Here is a 10017-nt window from a genome sequence, read left to right as displayed (position 1 = left end):
GAAAAGCCAGAGGGGTCGAATGTGGGACATGTGGAGTAAGCCAATGAAAGGAGGAGTTGATTCCATCTCGGGGTGACGCAGCGTGTTAAGCTTCTTTTATTGTGATGGCAATTTACAGTTTATTATTTTCCTGAGCAAGTGTTTGATGTTGCTTGGTAATATTTATATTCTTTTTTTATTATTGTTCCTGCCAAATTTCTGGGTTTTTCCTTTATAAAGCTTGAAATTTAAGGTTATCTCCACTGTGCTGATTTGCCTCTGTCTCATAGTAGGAATAGTTGGCTGGGGCCTGGGTAACTGCATTTTCTCCATTCCCAAAGTGAGAAGCTGCTTTGAGCTGAAGTGCCAGTAAAACTCAAGCTTGGCCATGGCACCAGCACAGCTTTAGGGAGAGGCTATCCTGCCAGTCTGAGCCATTTCCCATGCCAGCACACAGCAGCAATCAGAAGTAGCTCCACCAAGTTGCAGTCCGTTGTCACCTCTCAGCTACACCCCACCATTGTGATAGCTGAAAGCAGAGTACCGGGGGCACCAGCATTTTTAGCGCTGGCCTTGAAGATAAATTCGTAGAATCATAGAAGATTAAAGTTGGAAGGGACCCAGGAGGTCAGCTAGTCCAACCCTCTGCTCAAAGTGGGACCAAGCCCAACTAAACCATCCCAGCCAGGGCTTTGTCAAGCCACACCTTAAAAACCTCTAAGGATGGAGATTCCACCACCTCCCTAGGTAACCCATTCCAGTGCTTCACCACCCTCCTAGTGAAAAAGTTTTTCCTAATGTCCAACCTAGACCTCCCACACTTCAACTTGAGACCATTGCTCCTTGTTCTATCATCTACTATCACTGAGAACAGTCTAGCTCCAGCCTCCCTGGAATCCCCTTTCAGGTAGTTAAAGACTGCTATGAAATCCCCCCCCCCCTCCTTATTCTTCTCTTCTGCAGACTAAACAAGTCTAGTTCCCTCAGCCTCTCCTCATAAGTCAAGTGCTCCAGCCCCCAATCTGTTTTTTTGCCTCCATTGGACTCTTTCCAATTTGTCCACATCCTTTCTGTAGTGGGGAGGGGGCCCAAAACTGGACGCCATACTCCAAATGAAGCCTGACCAGTGCCGAATAGAGGGGAATAATCACTTCCCACTATCTGCTGGCTGTGCTCCTACTAATGCAGCCCAATATGCCATCAGCCTCCTTGGCAATAAGGGCACACTGTTGACTTATATCCAGCTTCTTGTCCACTGTAGCCCCCAGGTCCTTTTCCGCCGAACTGCTGCCTACCCCAGTCTGTAGCTGTGCATGGGATTCTTCCATCCTAAGTGCAGGACTTCGCACTTGTTCTTGTTGAACCTCATCAGATTTCTCTTGGCCCAATCCTCTAATTTGTCTAGGTCACTCTGTATTCTATCCTTACCTTCCAGGGTATCTACCACTCCCCCTAGCTTAGTGTCATCTGCAAACTTGCTGAGGGTGCAATCCACCCCATCCTCCAGATCATTAATGAAGATATTGAACAAAACTGGCCCCAGCACCAATCCCTGGGGCACTCCACTTGTTACCAGCTGCCAATTAGACATCGAGCCATTGATCACTACCCGTTGAGCCCAGTGATCTAGCCAGCTTTCTGTTCATCTTATAGTCCATTCATCCAATCCATACTTCTTTAACTTGCTGGTAAGAATATTGTGGGAGACTGTATCAAAAGCTTTGCTAAAGTCAAGGTATATCATGTCCACCACCTTCCCTACATCCACAGAGCCAGTCACCTCATCATAGAAAGCAATCAGGTTGGTCAGGCATGACTTGCCCTTGGTGAATCCATGCTGACTATTTCTGATCACCTTCCTCTCTTCCAAGTGCCTCAAAATAGATTCCTTGTGGACCTGCTCCATGATTTTTCCAGGGACTGAAGTGAGGCTGACTGGTCTGTAGCTCCCTGGATCCTCCTCCTTCCCTTTTTTGAAGATGGGCACTATATTTGCCTTTTTGCAATCATCTGGGACCTCCCCCAATCGCCACGGGTTTTCATGAGTTTTCAAAAACAAGGGCTCTGCAATCCCATCAACCAACTCCCTCAGCACCCTTGGATGCAATGCATCTGGCCCCCTGGACTGGTGCATTTCCAGCCTTTCTAAATAGTCCTGAACCACTGAGGGCTGCTCATGTCCTCCCCATTCTATGCTGCCCAGTGCAGTAGTCTGGGAGCTGACCTTATCTGTGAAGACAGAGGCAAAAAAAGCACAGAGTACTTCAGCTTTTTCCACATCATCTGTCACTAGGTTGCCTTCTCCATTCTGTAAGGGGCCCACACGTTCCTTGATCTCCTTCTTGTTACTAACATACCTGTAGAAACCCTTCTTGTTACCCTTCATGTCCCTTGCTGGCTGCAACTCCAATTGTGCTTTGGCCTTACTTCCTGATTTCACTCTTGCATACTTGAGCAGTATTTTTATATTCCTCCCTAGTCATCTGATCAAGTTTCCACTTCTTGTAAGCTTCTTTTTTGTGTTTAAGCTCACCAAAGACTTCTTTGTTACGCCAAACTGGTCTCCTGCCATATTTGCTATTCTTTCTGCACATTGTGATGGTTTGTTCCTGGGTACATAGAGGACATTAGTCTCTCTCTGCCTCTTTTCCCCATCTGGAAAGCAGGGATAATTCCTACCTAAAAGGGAAGTTGTGAGAATAAATGCATTAAAGGTTGTAAGGTTCTCAGATATTGTGGTGAGGGGGGCCACACTGGTATCTGAGATAGATAATAAATTACCACACTTATTTTTTGGTACTGTGCTCTTTAGCATTTATTAGGAGTTGGTGTTATCCTTAGAAGTCCTTCTCCTAGTAGTTTCAGTGTAAGTAAAATGCCATTGCAATCAAAGGTGAGGAAAGGTTATTGTTTTAGAGGAAAGATATGGAACTGAAGTCCTGACAATTTGTAGTTATTAAAGATTCCATGGCACTTTCTGCAAGACTAAGTGGGTCTTCAGGGGCCAGAATTCTAACTCAGGTAATTACATTCAGTCTGTCTTTCAGTTTGATGAGGTATTTTTCACATCTTCAGTGTAGTGTTTCTCTGTCCTATTCAACAGCTCTCCATTTCATTTCAGATGACACCACATTTCAGTGGCAGGTGAAGTGATTTCTATATATGTCTGTAAAGCATTGTGGGATCTTTCCAGATGACAAGAATGATATAAATGTCATTAATTAGTGTAATGCTTTACAATACTTTGCCCTAAAAATTCCATTTTTTACCATGCTATTTCTGGCACTGCACTTATAATCAGTCCCATTTGAGCACATAGTGAGGTTTGAATGTGAGACCTTCAGAGTGAGAAGGACGTTTTGCCCAATTCTATGATGTGGCACCAGGCTCCTGGTATTGTATTATTTGAAATTTGTGAGTGTGCTGTCAGCTTTGTCTTTTCTATCTATTCAAAAGGAAATAACAATCAGGCTAGTCTGCAAGACTACCCTAAAAAAATCCCAGCCTTTCCTGGAAAGCAGGATTTGCAGTACTGGATCAGTTCATTGGCCCACCAAATCAGATATTCTGTCTCTAGCAGATTCCACTACATGATGCTTCAAGGGAAGTTGAGTAAATATACCTAGCCAATTATGTATTTAGCTAATGCTGCATATGGGTGAAGTAAATACTCCTTTCAGGCCTCTAGAACTCAGCTGACAGCCTCAAGCATGAGATGTGATTACTGCTTTCTTACTAAGTTGTATAACTATAATGGTATCAGTGATCATAAAATTATCCAGGCCTTCAAGCTTCAGTATTTGACTCTGTGACCCTTCCATGACGATGAACTCCCTGGGGTGTAATATTTCCTTTTATATGTCCTCATTTAGCTGTCATTAATTTAATCGAACGACCCCCTTCTCATATTGTTAAAAAGAATAAAAAGAGAAGCAATCGAATCCTATCTAATTCTTCTTTCTGTTTTTTCCCCAGTACTTTAGGAGAAAAAGAAAAAAAGTTTAAGAACATATGAAATGAGTTACTAACTGTTCCATTTACTTGCTTACTAAATGTTTCCACAGCTCCCTTTTTCTTTGGAGATAAATGTGGTTAGACTATCAAACCAATTTCAAGTCACTCAATTTTTAGAAAGATGTAAAGAAGCAGCTCCAGTACATGAAAACATACCAGTGTGATTTAGGGGGTAAAAACAGGAACGCTTGATTTTCAGAGGCAGTTACAAAGCTCTTAAGTCCAGTTGCTCTATGTAGTGAATTTAGTCACTGAAGGTTTCTTGCACATTTTTAAAAGAGGAAACAGATGGAAGAAGTGGATTGAAGAAAATGTTACAATTCTTCTGTGTGTTACAAGAGACTAAGCATAACACTCTGACATAACTTGAACAGCAGCAGAATCGGGGCCTCTAGCTTGTGGTATATTAAAACAAGTAAATAATGCCCTGATTATGCAATTTACAATGCATGGGAGGACTGCATGGAAGTCACCCCTCAGAATTGTTTACTAAATTCAAGTTGCTGGACCAAATTCTGCCTTCTGTGACACCCCACAGTTCCGCAGAAGGCAGCAAGGTAGCTGCAAAAGTGTCACTGAGGGAAGAATTTGGCCTGTATACTCCATTATTGGCAATCAGGTGAACACAATCTTATGTTCTGGTTCTTGACGCTACCATAAAATACTATTATAAGGTTAGCCATGGTTAAAGTTTTTAAAGTTTCAATGCCTGTTAATGTTGTCATAATCAGGAGACCACCATTTGAGAAGTGATCATTCTTTATGTTGTTTAAAATCCGGTGCCCAACTACACTCAACCTTAGTGAATGTAATTACAATGTATGAGCTGCTTAAGAAAAAGCAACATGAAGAGCAGGATAGATCACTCAATGGGAGCTATTGCCTGATTGTTCTGATTGGTAGGCTACTTTTCTGGAACATAAGAACATAGGACTGAAAGGGTTCTCTTGGATCATCAAGTCCAGTATCTTGCTATCACAGGCAACCATAGGCTCAGATCTTCAAAGGTGTTTGGGCTCCTAACTTCCACAGAAATCATTTTGGAGTCAGAAAATGCACAGTGGGGGCCATTGTCAATGCAATTAATTGTGTCATACTAGGCAGGACTGTGACTCATAGCATTGTACAGGACATAGTGGATGGATTTTCAGTAATAGGGTTCCCAAGCTGTGGTGAGGTGATAGATGGCATGTGTATCCCTATTTTGGCAGCAGTCCAACTTGCCCTTGCCACAGAGTACATCAACGGAAATGGCTATTTCTCTATGGTTATTCAATCATTGGTGGATCAGCAATCTCAACGTGGGCTGCTCGGGAAAGGTTCCCAATGCTCACATCTTTAAGAAAACACAGGACTGTTCAGAAAGCTGTAAGCAGGGGCATTCTTTTCCAGCTGACAGATTATCATTGATGGGACTGAAATGCCAGTAGTGATCTTAGGGGACCCAGCCTATCCCTTGCTTCCCTGGCTCAGGAAGCCATACACTAGCCAACTTGACAGCAACAAGGAAAGATTCAACTATCAGCCCAGCAGCGGCAGAATGATAGTCGAACGTGCTTTTGGTAGTTTGAAGGGATGGTGGCGTTTAATCACAAGATTGTAGATTGGTGGTGTTTACTCTCAAGATCGGATCTCAGGATGAAAAGTTTCCGTATGGTTATAGCTGCCTGTTGTGTCCTGTATAATATCTGTGAGGCAAAGGGGAGAAAGTTGCCACCAGGTGGAGGGCAGCAGGGGAGCAACTGTCTGCTGACTTTGAACAGCCAGACACAAGGGCCATTACAAAAGCTCAGCATGGAGCTGTATGGCTCTGGGAATCTTTGAAAGAGCATTCTAATGGTCAGCCATGTCATTGTGCTGTGCTTGACTGTGCTGTGGCCCGAAGCGTTTTGTGATCTGTTAGGAACTGGGTAGTTCTTGGTGTACATTGAGAGACATAACACTGTCTTTTAATGTACATATGAATTATGCAGTACAATTATAATTATTACACTGAACCTATGAACTATTTAGTGTTTGTTGTACATTTACACACGTGACTGGGTATTTTGTTGAACCTTTAAGTTCTGTGGTGCTGTACACTTACAAGTACTATGCATTTCTGTGGTATACGTGGTGAACTAATATAGATGACTTTATTTTCAGAAAATTAACGTATATTGAGTGGAATAAAAACAGCGCAAAATATTAAAAAGGACAATACAATACAAACTTCTAACTTAAATTAACTGAAGGAAACTTCAAAATTAGAAAGGCAGCTAACATTTCTGTCCATTTAGTGCACAAATGCAGTCCATTTTGTCTACACATGCACCAGCTGTGCTTCTCACAGGTCAGTGTCTGTGAAGCTGTGGCTATCATTACTGTCATTAGAGTAGTGGCTGGGGTAGGGATGTCATCCATGATGCCACATAAAATGTTGGGGAGAATAGGGAGCAGCCACTATTGAGTTTTCCAGGGACTCCAAAGGGTGGCAAGTCTGTGATTGCTGGACCTGTAGGTCAAGCAGAGTCTGCAGCATTTGTGCTTGCTGGCTAAGAAGCCCCGCTATGTCCTGATGCATCTCTCTCTCCTTTTCCTACTGGGACTCCTGAGTCTTTCTCCATTTTCTCCTGTTCACTCTGTCCCTCTCCATCCTGTGTGCCTTGTTAGCTTCCCCCTCTCCCCCCGGCCCTTTGTTTGTGGTCTGGTACAGCACTGGTTTGCAGCATCTCGCTAAGCATAGCCTCTCTTGTCCACTTCTTTCTCCTCTTCATCAGCATCAGGTGTTCCGCAGGTGTGGAGAGGGCCCCCTCTCCAGGCTGCAACAGCTACAGACAAAATAGACAGATTATCATTTAATTTACAGCCACAACAGAAAGTGGAGGATAAATTTCAGAACTCCCTTCCCTTATTCCCATAAAGTTTTAAATAAGACATGCTTATTGACATGTCAGCTTTGGAGTGTCTCTGCACAGCTCCGATCTGCAGTCTCAGCCGTGGTGAATATAGCCTGCCAGGATCAGCTGGGTTGGGGAAGAGGAGGGCATTAAGATCGTTGGTTGTATGAAACAATGAAATTTGAGTCCTTAGTCCAAGGATACATATATAGGGCAATGGCACTGAATATTGGCACTATTTTCAGCAAGCAGCAGCGATTTTAGCTGATATCCTGAAGGTAATAAAGGCACAGAGGGCACAGCTGGTGCTGGCATCCTGAAGGCAAAGAGGCCCATATGCCACTAGCTCTAGCTTGTTTACTGCAATGGTGCCATCTGAATTTATCATGGAGGGAAAGTGTCCTACTGCAGAGGAAGAAATAAGGCAGCCATCTCTAGAAACCAGTGTATATTTAGGGTGTCTCAGGCAGTTGGCCTGTTATGCAAATAAAGACTGAGATGGAACAGCAAATAGTTTTGATCCCTTAGCAGCATCTAGGGTAGCATAGAATCTGAGCCTTCTGAAATAGCATGCCATGCCATTCATAATAAGCAATGGGTTGGAGATGCAAATACAGATGGGGTTTGTGGAAAATGGGCCATCTTGAATGGTCTGGTTTTGGCAACACTTGGAGTAGCAAGTAACAGATTCTAGACGTGCTTGAAAGCATCAAGGAAAGAATCCAGTTAATTCAGGAAAATCCCAGTCTGGAATTGTATCATTGCCTACTTACAGCTTGCTTGAAACTTGCCCAAAGTCTGGTGCCAGTACAATAAAGCTACACTTGCAATATAATGAATACATTCAGTACATTTTATTGCAAAAGATGTGTGGTGTCTGACTGAACGTTTTGTCTCAAAACTAAGTGGCTTAAATATAAATGGGAGATAAGTCCTGAGCCACAGATTTGGGATCCAGATACTGACCAGAACTTCTCCAAAGTCTGAAGGTATTGTTCCATTACAGAAATAGGAGCCAGCTTCAAAATTCAAATCTGAATCTAAGCTGCCCAATAGTTCAGTGGTATTCAGATCTGGATTTTCGCTGAGGTCCATTGCTAATATAAAAAACTTTATGCCCTTTCCCTACTATCAGTGAAACGATGTTTGTGACAAGAGCTGCCACTAGGATGAGTTGAAACAATAGTATGAACAAGACCTTAACGTTATTTAATAGTTATATTACAGTTGCACCTACATGTCCCAGGCCCCATATAAACAAACATAAGTAAGTCCCTGCCCTGAAGAACCTGAAATCTAAATAGACAAGGCTGGCAACTTGCTCAGGAGAAAGACCACACAATATACAAACACAGTGATCAAATTGGAGAAGTGCAGAATAGAAGGGATTTGGTGGCAGATCGCTTCATGATGTAATGCAATCTCTGCCATATAGTTCCTTTCTCCCAAGATTATTCACAGTTTTCACTACTGTTTTTTGTTAGTTTTCTATCCCTTTCTGATAAGAGGACATTCTACTGTCCTCTTAATACCAATCAAACAAACTAGTTTTTCAAAAATCCTTAATAAACCATGACTGAAATTGTGCACATTGTTGCCATGTTGGCCCAAGTGGATCAGTGCAAAGGATTTATGTCCAAAAGCAAACATGCTTCAAAGCCATATGGTTGAGCTGGTTAGAAATGTCGTCCTTACCTTCCCCTCTGGAGAATATTGATTTTATATTGAAAAACTCAAAACCATTGAACACCTCAAAATTTTCAGATTTTGTTTAAAAAAAAATTTAGTTTGGAGGAGTTGGGTTTTTTTTTATGAAAAACTGGAATGTTTTGAAGCAAAGAGTTTCCACAACATTTTTCATTTTGTTGAAAACAGTTTTCTGATGGAGGGGGAAATAGTGTCAGTGGAAAATTGTCAACCAGCCCCAGCTTCACTTAACTATTTTGTAGCATGCTCAAAAATATGCCAAGATCCATCGGTATCAGCTGGTTGCAAAAAAAATTGCATTCATCTCTTTCCAGAAAAGAGAGAATCTCTGAATATGAAACATTTTAAATCTACACAGGAAAAGACACATAGCCCTTTAATGCAATTTCTTCTCATTTTAACTGTCAGAATTCCAACTGGTGGCTTTGAATTCTCCCTAAAATTACTGGAAGGATGTGACACTGTACTTCAAAGTGGCATCCTGGAACCCCCATATTCCCCACAGTCATATAATTATGATATGTTTTGTATAAAGTGTGCCTTGTGAAGTATCATTTTAAAAGTCTTGATCTGTTGAACATTAATATCCTGTGGGATGGTATGTGCTACCATTATATGTGGAGTTACGAAGTATTGCTATCTCAGTTACTGAAATATGTTGTGAGGTTGGGAACATCCAAAACCAACCTTTCAGTTACAACAAAGGAGTAGCCATCAATAGCTAGACAGGTGATTAATGGGTCATCAACACCCAGTCCACTATTCCAGAGACTCCTTAGAGAAGGCAAGTACTCATTGGAAACTGACCAATAGGGACTACCTGATCCCCACATCCCAGCAAGGATCTTTCTAGCAGCTGGGAGAAAGTATAAAAGGAGACGGTGACATCATCATCACTTGACCTCTCTCTTCCCCCGCCCCTCCATCTCAACACCTGGAGGAACATCTGGAGAAAAAAGACTTTGAACTGGGGAAGAATGATCCCAGGCTGGAAAGGGAGTCCGGTCTATGCATTGAGAAACTGTAACCTGCTTGTAGCATCTGTCAAGGTGAGAAAAGCTGTTTGGTTCAATCTTGCTTAGACTAAAAATGTAGGACTTAGAATGCATGTTTACTTTTTATTTTCTTAAAGTAACTATTTCTGACCTTTATATCTACCTTTTATAATCACTTAAAATCCATCTTTCTGTAGTTAATAAACCTGTTTTATATTTTAACTAAAATGGTGTGTTTTGGTTGAAGTGCTTGGGAAATCTCAGCTCAGTGTACAAAGGCTAGTGTGTGTCCACTCCACACTGAGAGATGGGCAAACTACTTAATGGACTTGCACTGCCTAAGGGGCCTTGAGCAGTGTAAAATGGTACTGTCATGGGGTGTAGGGCTGGAGCTTAGCGGGAACTGGCTGGAGCCTCTCTATTGATGGTTCATGAATGGCTAG

The sequence above is a fragment of the Emydura macquarii genome, unplaced genomic scaffold (genome assembly GCF_026122565.2).
Source record: "Emydura macquarii macquarii isolate MOO-44397 ecotype Brisbane River unplaced genomic scaffold, CSIRO-AGI_Emac_v2 contig_2205, whole genome shotgun sequence".
In the NCBI taxonomy this organism is placed as follows: domain Eukaryota; kingdom Metazoa; phylum Chordata; order Testudines; family Chelidae; genus Emydura; species Emydura macquarii.
This window is presented reverse-complemented; position numbering follows the sequence as displayed.